A 21,678-nucleotide genomic window follows, 5' to 3' on the forward strand; every position below is an offset into this window, starting at 1 on the left:
TGTTCCATGGACCACACATTGAATAGCAAGGACCTGTAACTTCCATCTTTCTCCCTCCACCAAACACCATCTAGCTAGAGTTCCATACCCTTAAGGCTTTGCTCAGGGAGTGTTTGGTTATTCTGAGAAATGACTAAGGAGTAATGGCTGAAAATAGATCAACATGTTTCTTGTCATTTAGCAGGGCCATTAAAGTCTTAAACCAAAGATTAATTTGGCTGATACTTTCAGCAACTAAGCATAGCCAAAGAGAGAGATACATTTTGCTCTGGGGTACCTTTTGGAGAATAGACAGAATTTTCCATAAAAGGCAGGCACACCCAGGCTGGGTTTGTAAAAATGGTTTGTTGTGTTCATTTTCATTTGCCTGACATCCAGCACAGTGTCAAGCTCAAAGTAGACGCCCAAAATATGTTTGTTGAACCAATTGACAAGTTATCCATAGCTCTATAGATAGCTATTAGAACAATAAAGAAAAGTATCTACTGGGGCAGAACACTGTCATGAACCTCTTCAAGGTCAGAAAGGAATGCTCTTTGGCATCTTTTTTATGTGAATGGGTACCATTAAACTGGCTGCATCTTCCCAAAATATACTTCTTACCCCTTGGATGGCAGCAGGATCACTTAAAATGTTTCTTATTAGAAATCTTTAGAGCAGGGTAAGTGTGTATGTGGTGGGTGTTTGGGGAGGGGGCACTTTATCTGTTCCTTTGTCAGAAAGGAAGTTTGTGGTAAAGGATTGAAGACCCAGGACCTATGAGAAGAAACTGGGCCAAAGAGGGGGGATTCTCCAGCTATGCTGGTTCAAGCCGTTAGGGTACCTCTTCCCACTACCTTTGACTCTTGGAAATGTGTGTGATTTGACATGTGCCAGCCATAGGGCCACCACTGTGCCACATGCTTCCTTTCGTGGACCTGCCACACACCAGAAAGTACCCCTTTGGGAGTCATTCCCTTGGATAATACAGGTTTTCTAAAAGTTCTTGCTAAAATATATGGAACTAATATACAGAAAGAATAGATTGGTTGCCTAGGGCTGGGGAAGTTGGAGGGATTTTGAGAGTGACTGCTAATAGGTTTCTTTTGTTTGGTTTTAAATATTTTATCTATTTATTTATTTGGCCACACCGGGTCTTAGTTGTGGCATGCAGGATCTTCAATCTTCTTTGTGGCATGCAAACTCTTAGTTGTAGCATGTAGGATCTAGTTCCCTGACTAGGGATTGAACCTGGGCCCCCTGCATTAGGGGTGTAGAGTCTTCTTATCCACTGAACCCCCAGGGAAAACCCTAAGGTTTCTTTTTGGAGTGATGGAAGTGTCCTAAAATTGATTGTGGTCATGGTTGCACAGCTTTGTGACTATGTTAAACCCACTGAATTGTATACTTTAGATGGGTAATTGTATAGCATGTGAATTATCTCCCAATAAAGCTTTTATAAAAAGACATAAATATATGAATTAAATTAGGAGATACAGATTAAGAGATAACTAGGGGAACCTTAGTGGACTTCCCTAGTGGCTCAGACGGTGAAAGGGTCTGCCTGCAATGTGGGAGACCCGGGTTTGATCCCTGGGTCGGGAAGATCCCCCTGGAGAAGGAAATGGCAACCCACTCCAGTACTCTTGCCTGGAAAATCCCATGGACGGACGGAGGAGCCTGGTAGGCTACAGTCCATGGGGTCGCAAAGAGTCAGACACGACTGAGCGACTTCACTTTCACGAGCGACTTCACTTTCACTTATCAAGGGAGAAAAGATGGTTCCATCCACAGGGATGGGAACATGGAAACAAGAAATACAGGGTAGTAATTGGGATTCTTCAATTTTCAATTCTCCATAAACTCATATCTACTCTCTTGAATCCAGTTGCCAGTAACCTGAACTTTTATCAACGTGTTCCAACATTAGATTGATAGGAGCCAGGAAATATTCAAATGTAGTGAACAAAAAGATTCAGGCCCCCTAAGATAAAAGTAATCATGGCATAATTAATAAAGCACAGGGTTTGGCACTACCCTGTGGTTCTGGAAGGTCTTTAAATTCAATCAGGCCACTTGGATCATTGTTGTTTTCCACAGAGAGCTGTAGGACCTGAAGCCTGAGAAAAATGGATATTTTTTTTCATTGAAATGGAGACTATGGTTTTGGAAGAGGCAATGTTAAAACCACACTTATCTCATATAGCCTGGTGGCTAAAGGTTCCAAAACCACAGAGGGAGAACCCCTGTCTCTCCACATGTGGCTTTCCATGAACCCACTGTAATTTTAATAGTTTGGCACATCACAGATGAAGTATAAATGGCAGGGTCTCTTCAATAAATGTGTTTGAGAAAACGGAAATGTCAGGGTGTGGGACCTAGATCCCCTATTCCTACGGCTGAGCTCAAGCGAGTTGAACACACAAGTGTCAATAGTATGGTTTTGAACATAATAAAGAGCTCTCTCACCCTCCAACTTGTGTGTTGGAAATGCCTTGGAAGGAAAAATAATGTATTTAGCTATTTAGCAAGATTATGTTTATATATTGCTATAAATAAAGGGTCTTAGGAGTAGGACAGGATGGCTTGTTCAACTCAGGAAAAGAATGGGTGTCCTAGGAAGGGAATGACAACTAGGGGTTTGGGGGCTAACAAAACTAATTGGTCTTTTCCTCAGTTTTGCTCTAAGCTTCCCCTGATTACTGTGACCAGTAATTCTTGGACTTGGAAACATAAATTGAGAAGGGGCTGTTACTGGGACCCAGTATTGTGAACCTGCTGCCAGCAGCCACTGAGTAATCTACTACAGTCTACTACACAGCACATTGTTATTTGTGACTCCCTTAGGCCCCATTAGTGCAAGAGAAACCTATGACAAAGGAAAGACTACAAGAAGACAAAGGAAATAGGCATTCAGTAGAGTTATTAAATATGTATTTCACAGCAAGGAATTATCTCTATTGGACTCCAACTGGAGGCAGTCCAGCGTTTGGCCTGCGACTGACCCTGGGTACAATAAAACCCCAAATTTCAAGAAAGCATTGTGGAAACCCCCCTGATTGAACTCATCTCGCTCTGTAGAAGACAGTGGGTTATTTACAAGGCATATCTGGTCACGTTCCCTTTCCTGCTACGAGGATATTTTACCATCTCTCCAGATTGCACACCAGGGTCAGTCTCACTTGGCTGTTTTCTTTGTGTCTGCAGATCTCAAATTGTCAGGGAACATCTCGTCAGGAAAAGGCCAGATGGGCAGACAGGGAAGTGATCCAACCCCTGAGGAAATAAAGTGCTCAACCTGTCTGCACTCCCTTGGGACACCGGAGTGAGGGGCCAGACAGACAGGGACGCAGGAGGAGGTTCCTCCAACTTTGCTCAGAGCTGCAGAAACCTGGGCCACACGAGCACTTTTGGAGTGTAGGGAGCAGGAAGTTCCAATTTCCATGTTGTGAGCTAACAGGATGAAATTTGATACCACCCTCCCTATGCTCTGGAAATGAACTCAGTCCTCTCTTTGAATTGGGGTCTCGGAGCCACAGAATCTCATAATGTAATTTTCACTCCCCAGGCCCTTGTAAGAGGCAAAGTGAAATACGGGTGATACGTGGTCTAATTAAGGGCTCAAACTGAAGGGAGCTCTCACTAGTTTTACATTTTGATTCCTGAGAGATCTTTTTCTCTGGCAATCACGTGGCAAACAGATTTTAGACAAAAGCATTTCAGAGTCATTTTGGCATCCTCAGCACCTAGCAATGTTTGATGCGTGGTGCTTAGTAAATGTGTCTTTAAAGAATAAGCCTGACTTCTGGCATTAACCTCTCCTTATCGATTTGGAATATAAGCACAGATGCCATCCCTTCCATGGCCTCTGAATTGATTATGCCCTGGGGGCCTGGAAAATATCTAAATAAAACAGACAGGAAGAGTCAAGCATTGTTAGCCAGGGAACCATGCTTCTGATTGTTCTGCGAGCTGATTCTGGGGTGAGATCTAGTTGGCTTCCTCTTCTCAGCCTTGGCCCTTAGCCCAGTGGTTTTGACCCACAGCTGTGTCTCTGGACTGATTACTTTCTACAGTCTTATTGGGTTTCCTGATTGCTATCCCTGTTCCCTGTCCCATGAGCTGAACATTAGTCCACAGATGTCAGGGGAAGAGACTTGGTTTTTACTGTCTAATTGCTTTAGTGGTGATAGGTCAGAGTACAGTTCTGGGTTAAGGAGTCCCAAGTCAACTTACCTAGAAAAGGAGCAGTCAGAGAGAAAGGTCAAGTTCTAAAGGCCAGGGTTGAAATCCACAGGCCAGGGATCTGAGAACAGAATAGACAACTCACTGGATTTAAGTTTGGAAATGTAGGATAGGTTATGAAGATTCATTTCATAACATTATGCTAATGATATATTCAATCTAATGGTTCTCAACCCAGGGGTGATTTTGCTAGGGGCCATTTAATGATGCCGAGACATATTTCTGATTGTCACAGCTGTGGGAGTGCTGCTGTCCTTTAGTGACTAGTGGTTGAGGATGCTGCTAGACATCCTACAGTGCGCAAGATAGCCCCGCACAGCAGAAAATTACCCAACTCCGATGTCTGTATTAGAGGCACAAGATACACATTATGATCACAACTATATGAAACATTAAAAAGATACTAGATCGCTTCTCAGTCTTTTGAATAAGATCAAGCGTAGTATCTGTTCTTATCAGTTTAATACCTGATACGTCCTCTATCTGAGGACAGTATATTAAATGGATTTTTGGAGCAGGGAGTTGGAATAGGAGCTTGCTCCATCCACTCCAAGCATCGGCCTAGTATTTCAGTACTTCCAGGAATGGTGCATCCTCTCCGGGGACAAAACTGCCAGTCCGAATGAAAGTGGTGTTCTAAACTCACAGGCAACTGGATTTTTGAAGCCCTGACACTCAGGTCTGAGCTATCAGGGTCAATCTTATCAGGCTCCATCCTCATTTCTCATGCCTCATACCCATCTCTTCTCTGTTGTCCAAGCTCCTCCCATGTCTCCTGAAAAAAAAAAAAAGATACTGGAAGGATACACATCATAGTTATCATAGGGGAGTGTTTAGGTGGCAGGATAATGCATTTTTTTTCTTTCCTCTGGTTTGTAAATTCTCTAACATAACTATGTTGCCTTTGAATTTTAAATTGATTTTTAATTACATAAATAATATCTGAACACATTGTGCTTGTAAAATATTACAGTATTACAGATAAGACTGTGAAGATGTCTTTGACCAACCTGAACCTGGCTTCTTCCACCTCAGACCCCTTCCCAGAGATAACCAGTTTTGTGGCTACAACTTTTCAGAGCTTTATCTATACTTTTATACATATATTGTGTGTAACTATGGGAATATATCTACTATGTCATTGATTTTTACAGATTCATAGTATTCTATAGTTTCTATTTCCCTACTAAATAACATTTAGTTTGCTTCCAGTCTGGGGTTATTATTACAAATACTGCATTGTACGTGCCTCCTTGAACATGCTTGCCAGGGTTTCCAAAAGGGTATAAAAATTGCTGGGTTATGGAAAAAACACACATCTAAAATTTTATCAGTTACAACCAATTGCCTTCCAGAGAGCTGACAAATTTAATTTCCTGAAAACCTCACTAACACTTGATATTTTTTGGGTTTAAACCTGAATGAAACTTTTGGCCAACCCAACAGTTTGTTTTGTTTTTCATGTTTGCCAATCAGATAGTTGAGAAATAGTGTAATTCTTTTGTTCTTGTTTTAATTTGCATTTCCCTTGTTACTGCTGAGATGGAGCATCTTCCTCATGTATTTGTTGAATCTGTCATATATTCTCCTCAGTGATGTTCACATCCCCTGCTCACTTTTATAAGACCTTTCCAATAGTTTTTTTTTTTTTTAAAAAACAGAAGAGAGCAGGATCAGTTTGCACAAAGACACAGAAATCAGTCTACCAAGTATCTTGTCTGTCCTTCCTCCATAACACAGATCCTGAGTCCCACCCAGACCAAAATGACCCCTTTTTGCCATTACTGAGAACTCAAGAGCATAGCTATATTAGGAAACAAATTAGCAAGGCCCATTCTCACCACAGTTCTGTGTTTCCCTGGACTGTGAGTCTTTGCTATGCCAGCATCTTGACACTGAATAGCCAGCAGGTACTGCCAGTCAGATTCGCTCCAGTCAAATACAAATCTGATATGTGATGAAGCATAAAGGAGCATGAAAGGCAGCGTGTGAACTGAATGTTATCTGCTGCCCGTGCAAATGGCAATTAGGACCATTAAATTTCAGTTAATCTTCATTAAGAACATCTGTTGTCTAGCCCACATGAGAAAACCAAAGATGGGGTTGGGTGATTGTGACCACTCCCAATAAGTAGTTGTATCAACGAGTTTCCTGCCCACCCTCAGGCATAAACTGAAAGAGATGTGGCAAGGAAAAGTAGGAAAAGTATAACATGTGATATATACTGATTAAGGAATAAAACTAGATGTACAGCATCTTCAAGACTCTTGGGTATTATTTGAAACCAGAGTGCTTGTAAGCTATGGCCCTTGTGGCGAAGAAGATGAATGATTAGTCCTAGTGAATTTTAAGATCACCAAATGGGGGTTCCAGAGTTTCAGCCAAAACTGGCTCTTGAGTGGTCCTCTCTGCTCTTTTGGTTGCCCTATCCCATACATCCTCCTATTCTGTCCACTGGGGTCCTGATCTTTGCTGGGGGACAGTGAATACAAATCATTTCAAATCACCACTACCAACATGTTGCTTGACTGCCATCCTTCTGTCTCACATGTACATGAGATCTTCTGCCTTATCAGTCTCCCAGTTGGCTTGTATCTGTGATGGAGCAGATGTTCTCACCAGTTCCCAAGAGGTATTAGGGGAAGGGGAAGGACTTCTGCACCTTTGTCTGAGTTTAGGCAGGTTAAGTTCTTCCTTACATCAACTACTATGGTGATGGTCTTCTTTTCTAAGTCAGTGGCAGGGGGTGGGGGAGTCAGATAAGGAGGTAGATAGGTAGATAAGTAGTGTAAATTATGTTCCTTTGTATAGGCGTCATGTAGCTTACCTTGGTAGCCTTACCACAGTTGTAATTTTCCATTTGTTAGGGTGACTATTTGATCAATATGTTTGCCCTACCAGCATGTAAGCAACATGAGTGCCCAAACCATGTCTGTTTTTGTTCATCAGTGTACCCCCAGCACTTGGCATGGCATCTACCACATAGGTGCTAAATATAATTTTTTTTTACCAAAAAAGCCAAAAAGTTGTGATTCTGATGTTTTTAAAATGAAGAAAAGCCAAGTATTCAGGCAGAAGTATATGAAGAGGCAGGGGCCTCCCTGGTGGCTCAGACAGTAAAGAATCCGCCTGCAATGTGGGAGACCCGGGTTTGATCCCTGAGTCAGGAAGACCCCCTGGAGAAGGGAATAGCTACCCAGTCCAGTATTCTTGCCTGGGAAATCCCATGGACAAAGGAGCCTGATGGGCTACAATCCTTGGTGTCGCAAAAAGTCAGACACGACTGAAGGACTAAGCATGCACACACACGTGGGAAGAGGCATTTTTCAAAGGTAGGGCATCTTACCATCTCTCTACTCTCATCCCAAGGAGACATCTCACCCTGTGAGTCTGCCTTTGTATAAGGCTGTCCCTTGCCACAGTCTAGAGAAGGAAATGGCAACCCACTCCAGTGGGTTTTTTTTCCAGTGCCTGGAAAATCCCATGGGTGGAGGAGCCTGGTAGGCTACAGTCCTTGGGATCACAAAGAGTCGGACACAACTGAGCGACTTCACTTCACTCACTTCATACTTTATCACTGGAGAAGGAAATGGCAACCCACTCCAGTATTCTTGCCTGGAGAATCCCATGGACGGACGGAGGAGCCTGATGGGCTGTGGTGCATGGGGTCGCAGAGAGTCAGACACGACTGATATGACTAAGCATGCATGCACTTGCCACAGTCACCCCTAACTTGTCAGTTGTGCTTTCATCTAGGAAGGTTGTGAGTGATCGAGAATGAAGCCTACCTTTGATAGTTTACTATTTTCCTGTGATCTCAACGCCACTGTCTTCTCCACAACAAATGCTCATTAGCAGGAACAAGCCTATCTTGCTCCTTGGGGCCTAAGGGTAAATAAAATTGTGCCAGCAAGTTGTATAGCTGAGATGGCCAGTGGGGGTAGGGACTGAATACCACAGGGAACTATATTTACATTAAAATTGAAACAAGGACATACCAGTACATTTCTTGTATCATAATTGCTCCTAAGATCTGCCAAAATATCACTCAGTGTCTCTCAAAGAGAATTGACATAGAAGGAGAAAAGGATGAAAGGTAATGCAGATGCTGGAAATGGAACAAAGATGGCATTTTGAACAAATTTTAACTCAAACTTTGATTCTAGAGAATTCTTAAGAACTGAAGTAGTGATGCTTTCTCCACATCTTCTCAACCATTCCATTTTATCTCTTCAAACCCTGCTCTTTTCCCACAATCCTTTTCTTGACCTCTTATCTATTACTATGAATTCTTGCAAGGCCTTTCTTATATTTCTGTCCCATGGGCAGAAAAAAGAAGATTCCAACTGAATCCCTAGCCTTTCCCATATGACCCAGGATCCTGATACAGAAATGAGGAGCAAGCTGAAATCATGAATGTAGCAGCTCCATGGTTGCTACTAACTGGAATAGCTCTTTTTCATAAAACCCAGAGATTTCCATGGAGACCATTGCTAATCCCTTAAACTCAAGACGTAGATAACACAGTTGGCTTGGTTATCACTAATTTCATTTTCATGCTTATGTTTTCCATCATTCACTGAGGGATAAAAACAAGTCAGCTATGATAAGGGTAAACCCTGGATTAGTGTATTATAGCTGTAAATGAAAGGTACAAATGATTTGAAATCAGTTATAGAGGAAACAAGAAGCTATAAATGAACCTTTGATGGAAAATAACTTGTTTATTTCCTTAGCTGGGTATTTGGGATTGGTTTATGTTTCGCATTTTATAAGGAGATAGTTCCCAATGGACCTGAAGATTGGGTTTATAATAACAGTTTAAGAGCCTAGCTGAAATTAATAAAACCAAACTTCAAAAGGTGTAGAAATGAAAGCAGGAGTTTGAAGTCTAGCTATTTTAAAGATACTAACAATTTCCCCTCTTAGAAGCATGAAACTTTTTTAGGGCCAAAGCCTTTACTCATCACCCAGTTTCATTTTCCATGCAAAATAAAATCTCTTCTTATTGTAAGTGATCTTTTAAACTCTGAACATCTCCCAAGCAAGAAACTCAATGCTTTTTATTGTCTAAAAAACACACATAATATGTTAGTCCATTATCATTTCTGGGTGATTCAAGCAATCCAAAAGCATAAATAGAATTTTGGATTTATTTATGTCTTTTTTTGTAGAAAATGAAATTAAAAGATTTTAATTTTGGCAAAATCAAATTTATTATTATTTCTATTTTATGGTTACTGTGATTTGGGTCTTGCTGAAGAAGTCCTTCTTTACCCAAAGATGATAAAAAGTATTCTTCTATATTTCTTCAAACATTTTTTTTCTTTTATGTTCATCTTCTTTGCATGTTTTTGATGTAAGCTGGGAGGAAGGGTTTACCTTTTTTTCAAATAGATAGGCAAGGTCTCAATCAAATTTATGAAATAATTACTTGTTTTTTTATTGGCAAGAAATTTCATCTTAACTGTCAATTCATCTATAAGTTCCATTCATGAACTAATTTCTCTATTCCTGTCCTGCTGCTGCTGCTGCTAAGTCACGTCAGTCGTGTCCGCCTCTGTGCGACCCCATAGACGGCAGCCCACCAGGCTCCCCCGTCCCTGGGATTCTCCAGGCAAGAACACTGGAGTGGATTGCCATTTCCTTCTCCAATGCATGAAAGTGAAAAGTGAAAGTGAAGTCGCTCAGTCGTGTCTGACTCTTAGCGACCCCATGGACCGCAGCCCACCAGGCTCCTCTGTCCATGGGATTTTCCAGGCAAGAGTACTGGAGTGGGGTGCCATTGCCTTCTCCGGTTCCTATCCTAGTATTACCGTATTTCAAATACTATCGTCTGTTTTGACATCTGATATTGTTAAGTCCCCACTTCTTGGGAGTTTCCCCCCTAGTATCATTTGCTATCCTTGTACATTTTATCTTCTATATGAACTTTAGAATTGGTTTGTCAATTTTCATAAATGTTCTATTGAGACTTTTATTTGCATTGCTTTGGATTTTATATCTATATTTAGGGAGATTTGGAATGTTTAAAATCTAGTTTTAAATGAAAATCTCTTATTTTATTCAATCAAGACTTTATAGTTTTCAACCCAAGTAAGTCCAGTGCATTTCTGAAATTTATTCTTTGTTGTTGTTCTGTTACTAAGTAGGTGATACCATCCAACCATCTCATCCCCTGATATGAAGATATCTTATAATTTTGCTTGCTTTTGTGAGTGGAATGCTTTTATTATAACTGTTTATAAATGACTATTCCTGGAGTCCAGAAAACTGTTATTTTTGTAAATTGATCTTGTTTGTGGCCACCTTGCTGAACTATCATTCTGGAGCAAATGGTTTTTTAGTTAATTTTCTGAGTAGACAATCATACAGTATGAAAACAGTGATAATTTTTCCCTTATTTTGCATAATTTATTCCTCATTTTCTACTCTTACTGTAATCTCATTACTTTGCAAAGCTACATGTTTAAAAGTTGCTTCTTATAAATCAAAATCTCTTCTGAAATTTTTTGTCCAATAGTTCCAGTTCAGTTTTTTAGAACTAAACAGAATAAGATAAATCCTTCTTCAATAGGATAACCACTCAAATATTTGAATATGTTTATCATACTCTCTACATCTTCAGTTTTCCAAGATAAGCAACTCAATTATTTTCAATATATATACCTTTCTCACCCTGAGTCATCTTTCTTTAATTGTACTCCATTTTGTAAATGTTCCTCTCAAAGCATAATGTCCAGATTGGAAGAGAGTTCAGATATTGTCTGACCCTTGCAGGACACAGAGAAGCTATACATTGCAATGTTGAAGCAAAATGCTTTTAAAAAATTTTTTTTTGCAATGGAATCCTTTTATAAATGAAGTCTTAGCCAGAACTCGAATCCTTAAAACAGCTAACTGTGAAGTTTCTCTTGTTGAAATGAAAGGAGGGTGAGAGGTTATAGAACCTTTATCATTTCAACTTCCTTCTTGTTTCCCAAGTATCCAGCCCAAGGAGAATCCTGAGAGTCTGAACAACATTTGAAAACCATGAATTGAGTCCAACTTCTTCAGAGATGATGTGGACTAGAGAAGAGAAATAACTCACTAAGGCCACACAGTTACTTAGCAAAACTGATAGAAGTAAACTTTAGGTCTCTTAACTTCCATTCCAGAGATCTTTTAATGATGTCACACTATTCCTCACTATTAGCCATCCCCCACTTTAATGACTCATATTAACCTTAAGATCAACTAAAGTCCTAGGGCCACTGTTAATATCCATTTTGTTCCATCTTATACTGTTGAATTTGGAGATTTAAACATGGAACTTTATTAAATGTCTTAAATATACTCTCTCCTAGAACTCAAAGGAATGTTAGAAATCCTTTGTTTTGGCCCATCAGTCCTGCCTTTAAACTTTTTTCTAAATCTTGATTCTGTCATCCAACATCAATCTCTTTTGGCAAGGCCCTTGAAATAAGACTATAACTTGTACTGATTTTCAACCCCAAGTTCTTCAATTTACCAACAAATACATAACCAAGACCTAACTTCAAAAACTTCAGACTCACGTTTTATTTTTGTGGCATTTCTCCTCCCTTACCTGGAGAATTCCTATTCATCTGTTAAGACTCATTTCAATTGCTACCTCCTCTGTGAAGTGTTGGGCCTTCCCAGGTGGCTCAGCACTAAAGAATCTGCCTGCAATGCAAGAGACACAGGAGATGTGGGTTCGATCCCTGGGTGGGGAAGATCCCCTGGAGGAGGAAATGGCAACTCACTTGCAGTATCCTTGCTGGGAAAATCCCATAGACAGAGGAGCCTCACGGGCTACAGTCCATGGGGTCATGAAGAGTTGACACGACTGAGAGACTGAGCACTGTGAAATGTTACTATGTCCAAATTCCTCATCCTTTAAGCAGTGTTGACAGGCCCCATTTCTATACAATAGAATTGTATTAAATAACATACTTCCTCTGCTATTTTATGAATTCCTTCAGGTCATATTTTCTTTGGATCTCCAGGACCTGAGCCTGGGTCAGCAGGTGGACTATGGTGACTATCTACTAAGGAAGACTGTGAGGTTGGGTAGGAACTCAGTGTGAGTGTTGTGAGGCATGAGCCATGAGCTCAGGAGGCAATGTTTTGCCAAGCCTGGCCCAGGGCATAGTCAGTACTCCTGTATGTTTTTAAATGTATTTTTGCATCCAAACCCTGAGATGTCTACTTTATCAAAAGAAAAGTAAACTGGGCATAGCTTGTGTCAACCCTTGTTTGTGTCTACTATCATAAAAAAATATTCTAATAACCCTTTTAAGATATTTTTTTCTGGGTACCAACATCAAGTTAATTATTGGTTTGTATTTTCTGAGATATACTTCTTGCCCTTTTCAAAAAGTAGGACAACATTTTCTTGTCTTTAGTCTTCTGGCGCCTCTTCCATTTTCCAAGAACTTTCCAGGTGGTGGTGACTCATTTGGAGAAAATGGCCCTTTTCACTCGGACCTTTCAACAGCATTGTTTGTAATGGTCAGGGGCCATGACTAGGAGAGCTGTTTCTTGGAAAATGTCTATTTGAATTGGGCAAATCAGAGGCTGAAGTCAGGATGGCCAATAAATGTGTTATTGACAGAGGCCTGGCCTAGAAAGACAGCCAAGACTAGGGAGGCAGTTTTCTCTGAACCTTGGCCCAGCAAGCATTTCAGATGGCTCTTCCTGTCTCTCTTCCCTCCCCTTCTCTTGGCTCCATGTTCTCCTCTTGCTCTAGTTTGTCTCCTCTGAGCTGAATTTGGATGGCTAAAGTGTAACCTCAGCACAAAAATGACCAGAAAAATGCACATCTGCCCTTGAGTTCCAGATGAGGACCTAGGTCAGTGACTGTTAGTGACAGAGAAAATAAACAAAACAGTTTCAAGAAACTGCAGATATTAGGTTAATAATAGATACACTTCAGCTGTATATATGTGAAAAAGAGAATATCAACTATGTAGATACACACAAAAATACAGTAAAATGATGATTCATTAGAATACTAAAAGCAACAGATTTTTTTCTGAACCTACCACATGTCCAGTCCTGTGCTAGATACTGAGAGGAGACAAAGACATGATCTTAAAGATGTTGCAGTAATTTTTTTAAATCTTCTACCTTAATAAGTCTTCCCTTGTAGCTCAGTTGGTAAAGAATCTGCCTGCAATGCAAGAGACCTGGGTTCGATTCCTGGGTCAGAAAGACCCCATGGAGAAGGAAATGGCAACCCACTCCAGTATTCTTGCCTGGAGAATCTCATGGACAGAGGAGCCTGGTGGGCTACTGTCCATGGCATTGCAAGAGTCGGATACAACTTAGTGACTAAACCACCACCGTAATAAGAGAGTGGCAAATAGCCAAAATCTAGTGTTCAGGCTTTTTTTTTTTTTAAGAAGCCTTTTCTTGAACAAGATTGGAACCAAAATATAAGTGAATTTTTAAAAAGGCTAGCCTTCAATGACCGGAAAATGAAATTCATCTAAACTCTCTGTTCCAACTGTGGATTAGTTAAATGACCCTTGATCTGTATACATGCAAAGAAAATGACATTGCTGTGACTGCAGCTTGTCTTCCCACCCAGCACTGTGATTGCTTTGCAGAAGCTGCAGCAGGTCTGATTTTTACTGGGACTGGGAAATCTTATCATGCAGGTTCAGCCCAGCTCAGGTTCTTGTCCCTGTCAGTGTGAATCTCACCACTTATTTGGTCAGAGGTACAGTGAGAAGTGGGCCTTCAGCCCTTTAAGGGGCTGTGCCCTGTTGCTATAAACCATTGAAAGCCCGATTCCTGATCCCAGCAGCTCATGCAAGGGACAAATGTAAACAGGAGCTGCTTTGCTCTCAGTGGAAAGGTTTGAGTTGAGCTCCTTCCAGGCGATCACACGGGCTGCCATTTTATACAGTCTATTTCTGTCTTCCTGTACACATCCCTCAATTTGCATTCCTGCTTAAACTTGCCACTAGTCCTGCCTCTCTGTGTGGGAGGTGGAATGGATTTGAAGAAGGGAAAAGAAAAGCCTTTTTGTGAGGAGGGGTAGAATACAGGACTTTCACTGGCTGTTCCTCCTGGATATCCTGAGAGAAGCATTTTGTCTTCTAGCCTCCTTGAGGGTTGTCATAGAAGCGCTCATTTAGCATGGGTATAAGCCTTACTTCTTTATGCATTTGACTTTTGGCTGAGTTTGAACCAATTTGGCTCATTTAAAAAATGGTGATTTGTGTAATGGGAAGATGAATGGCAAGAAGAAGGTGGAAACTGAACTTTAAAGATGGTTTACATGAAGAGAGCATTTCAAGGGACCATCAAAAGCCCTCAGATATCTTTCAGCAGATTTTATGGAGTATGAATTGTCTACTATTAGAGCTTTATTCCTTAAGGTTCAGTTATGGTCCTCTCTAGGCATTACCTCCAAGGTTGGGTGGGATGCACTATTAAGCTATGAACACTCTAGCATGATTTACCTTATCAGAAATTTGCAGGCAACTGATCCTTTCCCAGTAACCAGTTGGCGTTCCTTGCCAATACATTTGACTTGGATGATGTCCCCCATTCTTAAGGGAAACTAATTTAATTGTGTAAATTCGCAATCTTAACAGACTCAAAAAGCAATTGGTATGAGTCAAAACTTGGAATGGCTAAGCAGTTTAGATGCTTGTATAAACAAGGTCCAAAAGTCAATTTTTCAGGCCATTAAATGTAGGTCAGATGCAAGAAGAGAACTAAATTGTGATAGAAGGGACTCAACACAAAAATGTCTACCAGACTAGCAGCTCCTTGAGGATGGGAGCTGTGTCTGTTACTTTCTGTATCCCTGACAGTTACCATGGTGGCTGCCTTCTCACAAGTACTCAGTGAGTGCTATTCAGGAAGTAAACACAGTCAGAACAAAGAACAATTTTTTGATGGAAGGGTTGATTCTGGAATGTATTACCAAATAATGTTGGGGAGTCCTTTATTGCAGAGATTTTATGAAAGAAGGTAGGTACTACTATGCACAGAATGTGAAAGTAAAGTGCTCTATAAGGGCAGAGAAATACAGTGGATTTTCCTTCTAGTTCTTGTGCTATGAAATAGGGTGAAGATAGTTCATGCTGGGTGTCTCTTTTTGTCTGTCTCTCTCTGTTTTTTGTTTCTTTCTTTGCCAAAACCTAACTTACTTTAGCAGCTTTTCTTTTTTTTTTTTAATTTTCTTTTTTTTAAACTATAGTTGATTTACCATGTTGTGTTAAATTTTGCCAACTTTTCTTGGCCCCAGCTTATTTCCCCTTAGGTCACACAGCTTTTACAAAATAATTATAATAATTTGCGTTCATATAGCATTAATGCTTTTCAAGGCATTTTCATACACACTTTCTCTTTTTGTTCTAAATTTGAAAGAAATCCACTATGAAGCAGTCAAAGTAGTATTAGTTCCGTTTTTCAGATGAGGAATCTGTGGTATAGAGTATTTAAGTGACTTACTCATGGTCACATTGCAGTATGTGACTGAACCAGAACTAGAAGTCAATCCCTTGGCGCAATATCACACCAAGTCTCAAAATTCAGGAATGGAGGTTTGTTAGGAAAATAGCAGATAGTGCTACTGTCTTCATGGTTATCATCCTAACACTTTTTATGTTGTTTCAAATTCCTTCTTTATACTACTTTCTAGGCCTATGAGCCCAACATTTGAGAAATGTCCAAATCAGACATTATAGCAACTGTAGGGTATCAATTTATCCTTAGCTTTTTTTTTTTCCTTCAAATATGAAGTGCACACTTAAATACGTTTCAAACAACATTGGGTAGGACATCTTTCTGTCTCTGCTTAAGCCAGCTGACACAGAAGTCTTCTGAAATATATTGCCCCAGAGTACATCTTCTCTTTCTCTTACAGCTTTCTTTGACAGTTATGGCAAGAGGACCTCTTGCTGATATTTCATTGAGTCTTTTCCTTCCTGGAGTTGGCAACTTTCTCACACAGATTCAAGAGGCAGCAGGTCTAGTGTAATTACCAGTCCAGACCCTATTTGGTGTCCCAGAATGGAATGAGTAAGGCAGTGTTGTACTGGAACCATGGATGAAGCTGGACCTCAGAGCCTGTGAAGGATGCCAGGACTAGAAGAGCCAAGAACTTTGCAAAAACCAGAGGTCTAGGCAGGCTGTGAGTCATTAACCAAAAAAGCAGTTAGGAACTAGGAAATAAGCTTCTTACTGGGGTTAAAGCAAGGCCAAGTGTCAAAAACTCTAAACAGCAATGAACAATGGTAACAACAACAATACCACCCTAGAAAATGAGATAATTTTGACTTTCACCCAGAAGCCTGCTAAAATTGAGCTCATTTTAGGGAATGGTCAGCCTGAGATCCATAGGTGGGAGTAAGGAAGCCATCTTTACAGGTGGGGAGTGGAGAGTGTGGTGGTCACAGCAAAGGTGCTACCTTGACTGACAAGAAATGTCCTAGAGTATGGTTTCTCAACCCTGGTACTATTGACATTTTGGTGCAGGGATAGTTCTTTGTTGTGTGGCATTGTTCTGTGCATTGTAGGATATTTAGCAGCATCTCTGACCTCTACCCACTAGATGTCAGTAGCATCCATCCAACCTGTCACAACCAAAAATGTCTCCAGATAATGTCCAATGGTCCTTGGGAAGTTAGGAGGAGGTAAAATGGCCCTTGGTTGAGAACCACTGCTATAAAAGCTATGGATTGTGAAAGCTTTTTGGTCTGAAGCATTCTAGGGTCCACAGACTTCTAAATTATCTTCAGAGCAGGAAATCTAAGGTAGCAGGTATAAGGATCTGTTGGGAAGTTAATCCCAACAGATGTTCTTTCACATCCAGTGCAAGGCTCATCTCTCCCATTAGGCACTATTGCAGTTCCTAAGAATATTGAGCCTTCAGAATTTTCTTGAAATCCTACTTAATTGCAAACTGAAGGGTAGATTTCCTCATGGTTTTCATTCCTGGTTTACATGCAAATTGGGACAAATGTGAAAATATTTTTTGCAAATGAGTTGTAAAAAACATGTTAAGTTCCTGTTTTCATTTTACCTTGAATTTAATTTCTTCATTTCCATTTCTTTTTACTTTCATTCAACCATATCATTTACAGTGAAAGTATATAACTGATGAGGTGGAACACCCAGAGGCTAGGAATAAAGGAGAGAGGCTAGAGAACTTTGACTGGGGTCATTTGGTAAGAACTAAGTCTAAGAACTTCTGTTCTGGGAAATACTGCAAAGAATATTGTACCCACTTCTCTGTCTTCTGACTCAGCCACTTTTCTTACCAGATTTTTTTTTTTTAAAGAGTAAGGAAGAAGTCTATGCACTCTTTTTCCTCATTTTTGCTCATGTGGTGGATTTTCATGTCTGTCAGAAGTAAGAGTCCTCTGAAGGCCTGTCAGAACAGTTTTGTGGACAGGGTATAGTGGAAATGGCCTTGGACCAGGAGTCCAAACCTAGGTTCTAGTCTCTTTCCCTCTTTATAGATATTTGATCTTACAAATTACATTACCTTGACTGAACCTCAGTTTCTTCACATGTAAAATAGAACTACCCTTTTGTCTCCATGGTAACTTTATGATTCCAAAGAGACAAGGGGGTGGAAAGCAGCATGAAACATGGAAGAGCTTTTACAAATGCAAAATGATATTAGTATTATCGCTTAATTATAGTTCACACCTCTTCAGTTATCCTTACCCAAGTGTCACAGTGCCCACCGGATAGATGTCATAGTCAAGGCTATAGTAACAGTTCTTTTCTCCTACCTGCAGCAACAGACCTACTCTCTAGACCCTCCTCTCCAGATCTACTCTCTACTTTCTACCCTATTCCACCCTGCTCTGTGCCCTGGGAGGCTGCCCCTTATCAACAGGCTCCCTTGTCTCCAAAATTCCAGTAGTGTTTGGTCAATGGGAAACATTGGCAAGGAGGAGAACAGTGAGGTTAGGCTATTTATTCCCTGGTACCCTGCCAGCAAGGGCGCTGGTCATCCCTTCATTGAAGTTCACAGCTCCTATCAGGAAGCTCTCCTTGTATAATTGTCATGTTCTCTCCTGGGTTCTGGTATCTATTACCTCTCCTCTATCTTTCAGCTCTAAGGGCGGTAATGGTTCCCATTATTACTAGTCCTGAGATACTTCAGCATGTCCTATGGTTTCTTTATACCCTGTCCATACTTTTGTAATTTGTTGCCTTTATTAAACTCTACTCTGTTTATCTACTCTGAGAATGTCATGTGTTTGTTTGTTTGTTTTTACTGATATCCTGACTAATATACCCACCAAATCTCTTTCTTTACTTCTCCCCTGACTTTTTATTGTAGTAAAATATATACTTATAAAGGATGGAACATTATAGAAGGAAATGCAGTAGGTTTCTGGTCATTAGTATTCTGTGCAGCCGTGTGGAGAGTTAACTCCTAAGTCACCACCTCTGAGCATCTATAATCAAGCTATCTGTTCCCTACCAATTGCACCATGCATTCTCTTTTGTCTTATCCACAACCAACTACAGAGGAACATTTAGAGGCCACAACTCTCGTGCCTACACTCTCCCACAAAGTTTGTATCCTTGCTAAATTCCAGCATCCTGGGAGGCAACTGTCTGATGCTTACTCCAGCCTATGGTTTGCTATAAATCAGCTTGTACCCCTTTGCTTCCCTTGGACTAAGTTTGCAGAGAATGAGCTTATATCCTTTTGCTTCCCTTGGACTGGAGTCTCAGGAAGCCTGGGAAGGGGGGTACAGTTAAGCCTCTGGGATTCCATGACAGCTGCCAGCATTCTGGCCCTGATGTCTCTGCTTATTAACTGTGTCCAACCTGGAATGTTTTGTAGACTGTCAGAGCTAGAAGATACCTCAGAAATCAACTAGTCCAGAGGTTCTAAACTTAAGGTCTATAGATAGGCCACAGGGAAATCCTTAAACTCCCTACATTATATGCAAAATTAGCTATTTCTGTACACAGATGCATTTTTCTGGGAGGAAAATTCATAGCTTTCATCAAATTCTCAAAAAGGCTTGTAAAGGAAAAGAAACATAGACCACAAATGGCTCTAGAACAGCATCCTCACCTTATAGGAGAAGAAACTGAGACCCAGAGAGATAGCAGCTTATTGAAGATTTCGAGTTAAGTCTAAGCTTTAACCTTAGAACCAAGGTGGAGATTACATATGGCTCAGGAAACTCAAACAGGGACTCTGTATCAACCTAGAGGGGTGGAATGGGGAGGGAGATGGGAGGGAGTTTCAAAAGGGAGGGGATATATATATACCTATGGCTGATTCATGTTGTGGTTTGACAGAAAACAGCAAAACTCTCTAAAACAATTATCCTTCAATAAAAAATAAATTAATTTAAAAAAACCCTTCCTTCCTCTACTTAATTCCAAAGCCATACTCCCACTCTACTTTGTGCCCAGTAGATACCAGATAACTGTTAACATGCAATTGATAATTGCAGTGGGCCCTATAAGTACACTTGCTTCTCTTAATTGACCCTACTGAACAGAATCTGGTGCTGTGTAGGGCTCAGGGCCAACCTTAGAGCTTAGTGGTGCCAAGGGATCAGGCAGGGTTTTTCCATCCCAGTTCCCTCTGATGAATGGAGTTCTGTCTCGTCCCTGTTTCTCGGAGCCAACTTGTCCCCAGGGCCCTGTGGAGGGGCAGGTGTCAGTCCTGGGCATGGACTCAGAAGCCCAACTCCAGAGCCTCTGCAGCTGTTCTCATCCCTGTGAGGCCCCAAGTGGGAGCTGACACAGACTCTCGGAAAATGGCAAAAAAAAAAAAAAAAGCTAAGGGAAAAAACACCCTTGAGCACTGAGGGGTTGCCAGGCTTCCAGGGGATCTGGCACAGCCTTGCTCAGGTTATTAAATCACACTAGCGCCTGGTAAAACAGAGGATAAAGTCTTATTCCTTGCCATGTCCCCTTCTATGGCTCTCTTTCCCAGGTCACATGTCTTTTTCATACAATCCAGGATCCCCTACTATATTTCCTTACCTCTGTCTCCCCATATAGGAAATGAGTACCTTTGTCGTCTAGCTTAAGTACCCAGTGTAGCAGAATAAAAGCAATCTGGAGTTCTAGTATCAGCTCTGTAACTAACTAGCAATGTGATCTTGTACAAGTTGCTTAATCCTGATGGGCTTTCATGCTTCATTAATAAAACATGAGGCTGATGAACCAAATGAAGTAATGGAGCTGATATCACTTGACAAATGCAATACAACCAAAAGATGTGTGGGGTCATTATGACCTCTCACCACTCAAAGAAAAATTATTTTAAAAGTTGAAAAGAATAACCTTAAGGGCCAATAGCCCAGCTGAGATCTGGCTGCCTAAATTTCAGTCTAACTGGGTTTTTCCGGGGGGAAATTCTAGAATGAAGTGGGATGAAAAGTCACCATTGGCTTTGAGTCCAAGACCAGTGGAAGGAATCAGTTGACAGAAATGTGATTTATTCCTGGAGTTTCACATGGTACTTTACTTCCTAGACACCTGTGAGAAGAGCTTCTAAGGACTAGTCACTCTTCACCAGGAAAAGAAGAGAGATCCAATCAGATCTGGTGCTGGAGGATAAGAGGGAGTCAGCCTTAATATGACTTGCCGTAGGAGTAGTTAAACTAGCTTGCAGAGAATTTCCAGAGGGTGGCGCAAGATAGTGGGAAGAGACTATCAATAATCCCTCCCTGCACAATCAGCCAGTCCACACTGTTTCCTAAGGTGTGCCGTGCTTTGTTCAGTCATGTCCCACTCTTTGTGACCCCATGGACTGTAGCCCACTAGGCTCCTCTGTCCATGGGATAGCCCAGGCAAGAATACTGGAGTGGGTTGCCATGCCCTCCTCCAGGGGAGCTTCCTGATCCAGGGATCGAACTCGAGCCTCCTATGTCTCCTGCATTGGCAGGTGGATTCTTTACCACTGAGCCACCAAGGAAGCCCTAAGGTGCCACAAGGCAAACCATGGTCACTGTCTTCAAGAACTTTTCAAGTATCTTTCAGGGAACTCTCCTCAATACTCTGTAATGACTTATTTGGGAGAAGAATCTAAAAAAAAAAAGAGTGGATACATGTATATGTATAACTGACTTACTTTGCTATCCAGCTGAAACTAACACAACACTGTCAATCAACTATACTTCAATAATTTTTTAATGAAAAAATTTGCATGAATAAAACTTCTTAAAAAGAAAAAAAATGAAATGCATGCTTTGATGGTTGAAGGGGAGAGAAAGGATAAAACCCATAGAGTAACTAAAGTGCTTAAAGAAATGGTCTTTAGTTGGGGAGGGCATTGACATTGTGTTTCTTAATGCATATAATTAGATCTAGAGTTTAGTAAACAAGTCAATCTTTTATCTCTTATGACTTTCTGTAATAAGTGGTGCTAATGGTCACTAGTAAACTCCAGGAGTTTGTGATGGACAGGGAGGCCTGGTGTGCTGCGATTCATGG

General features: G+C 40.8%; 1 protein-coding gene and 1 non-coding gene across 2 annotated transcripts in view; both read left to right on the forward strand.

Moving 5' to 3' along the window:
• Positions 1-21,678, forward strand: part of DCX (doublecortin) — a 431,453-nt gene that overhangs the window by 331,639 nt on the left and 78,136 nt on the right. The window lies entirely within an intron of this gene.
• LOC136154993 (U2 spliceosomal RNA) lies at positions 4,632-4,822 on the forward strand. The gene has a single exon (XR_010660686.1). It is a non-coding gene; the product is annotated as a U2 spliceosomal RNA (small nuclear RNA).

This window comes from Muntiacus reevesi, chromosome X (assembly GCF_963930625.1).
Source record: "Muntiacus reevesi chromosome X, mMunRee1.1, whole genome shotgun sequence".
Classification (NCBI taxonomy): Eukaryota; Metazoa; Chordata; class Mammalia; order Artiodactyla; family Cervidae; genus Muntiacus; species Muntiacus reevesi.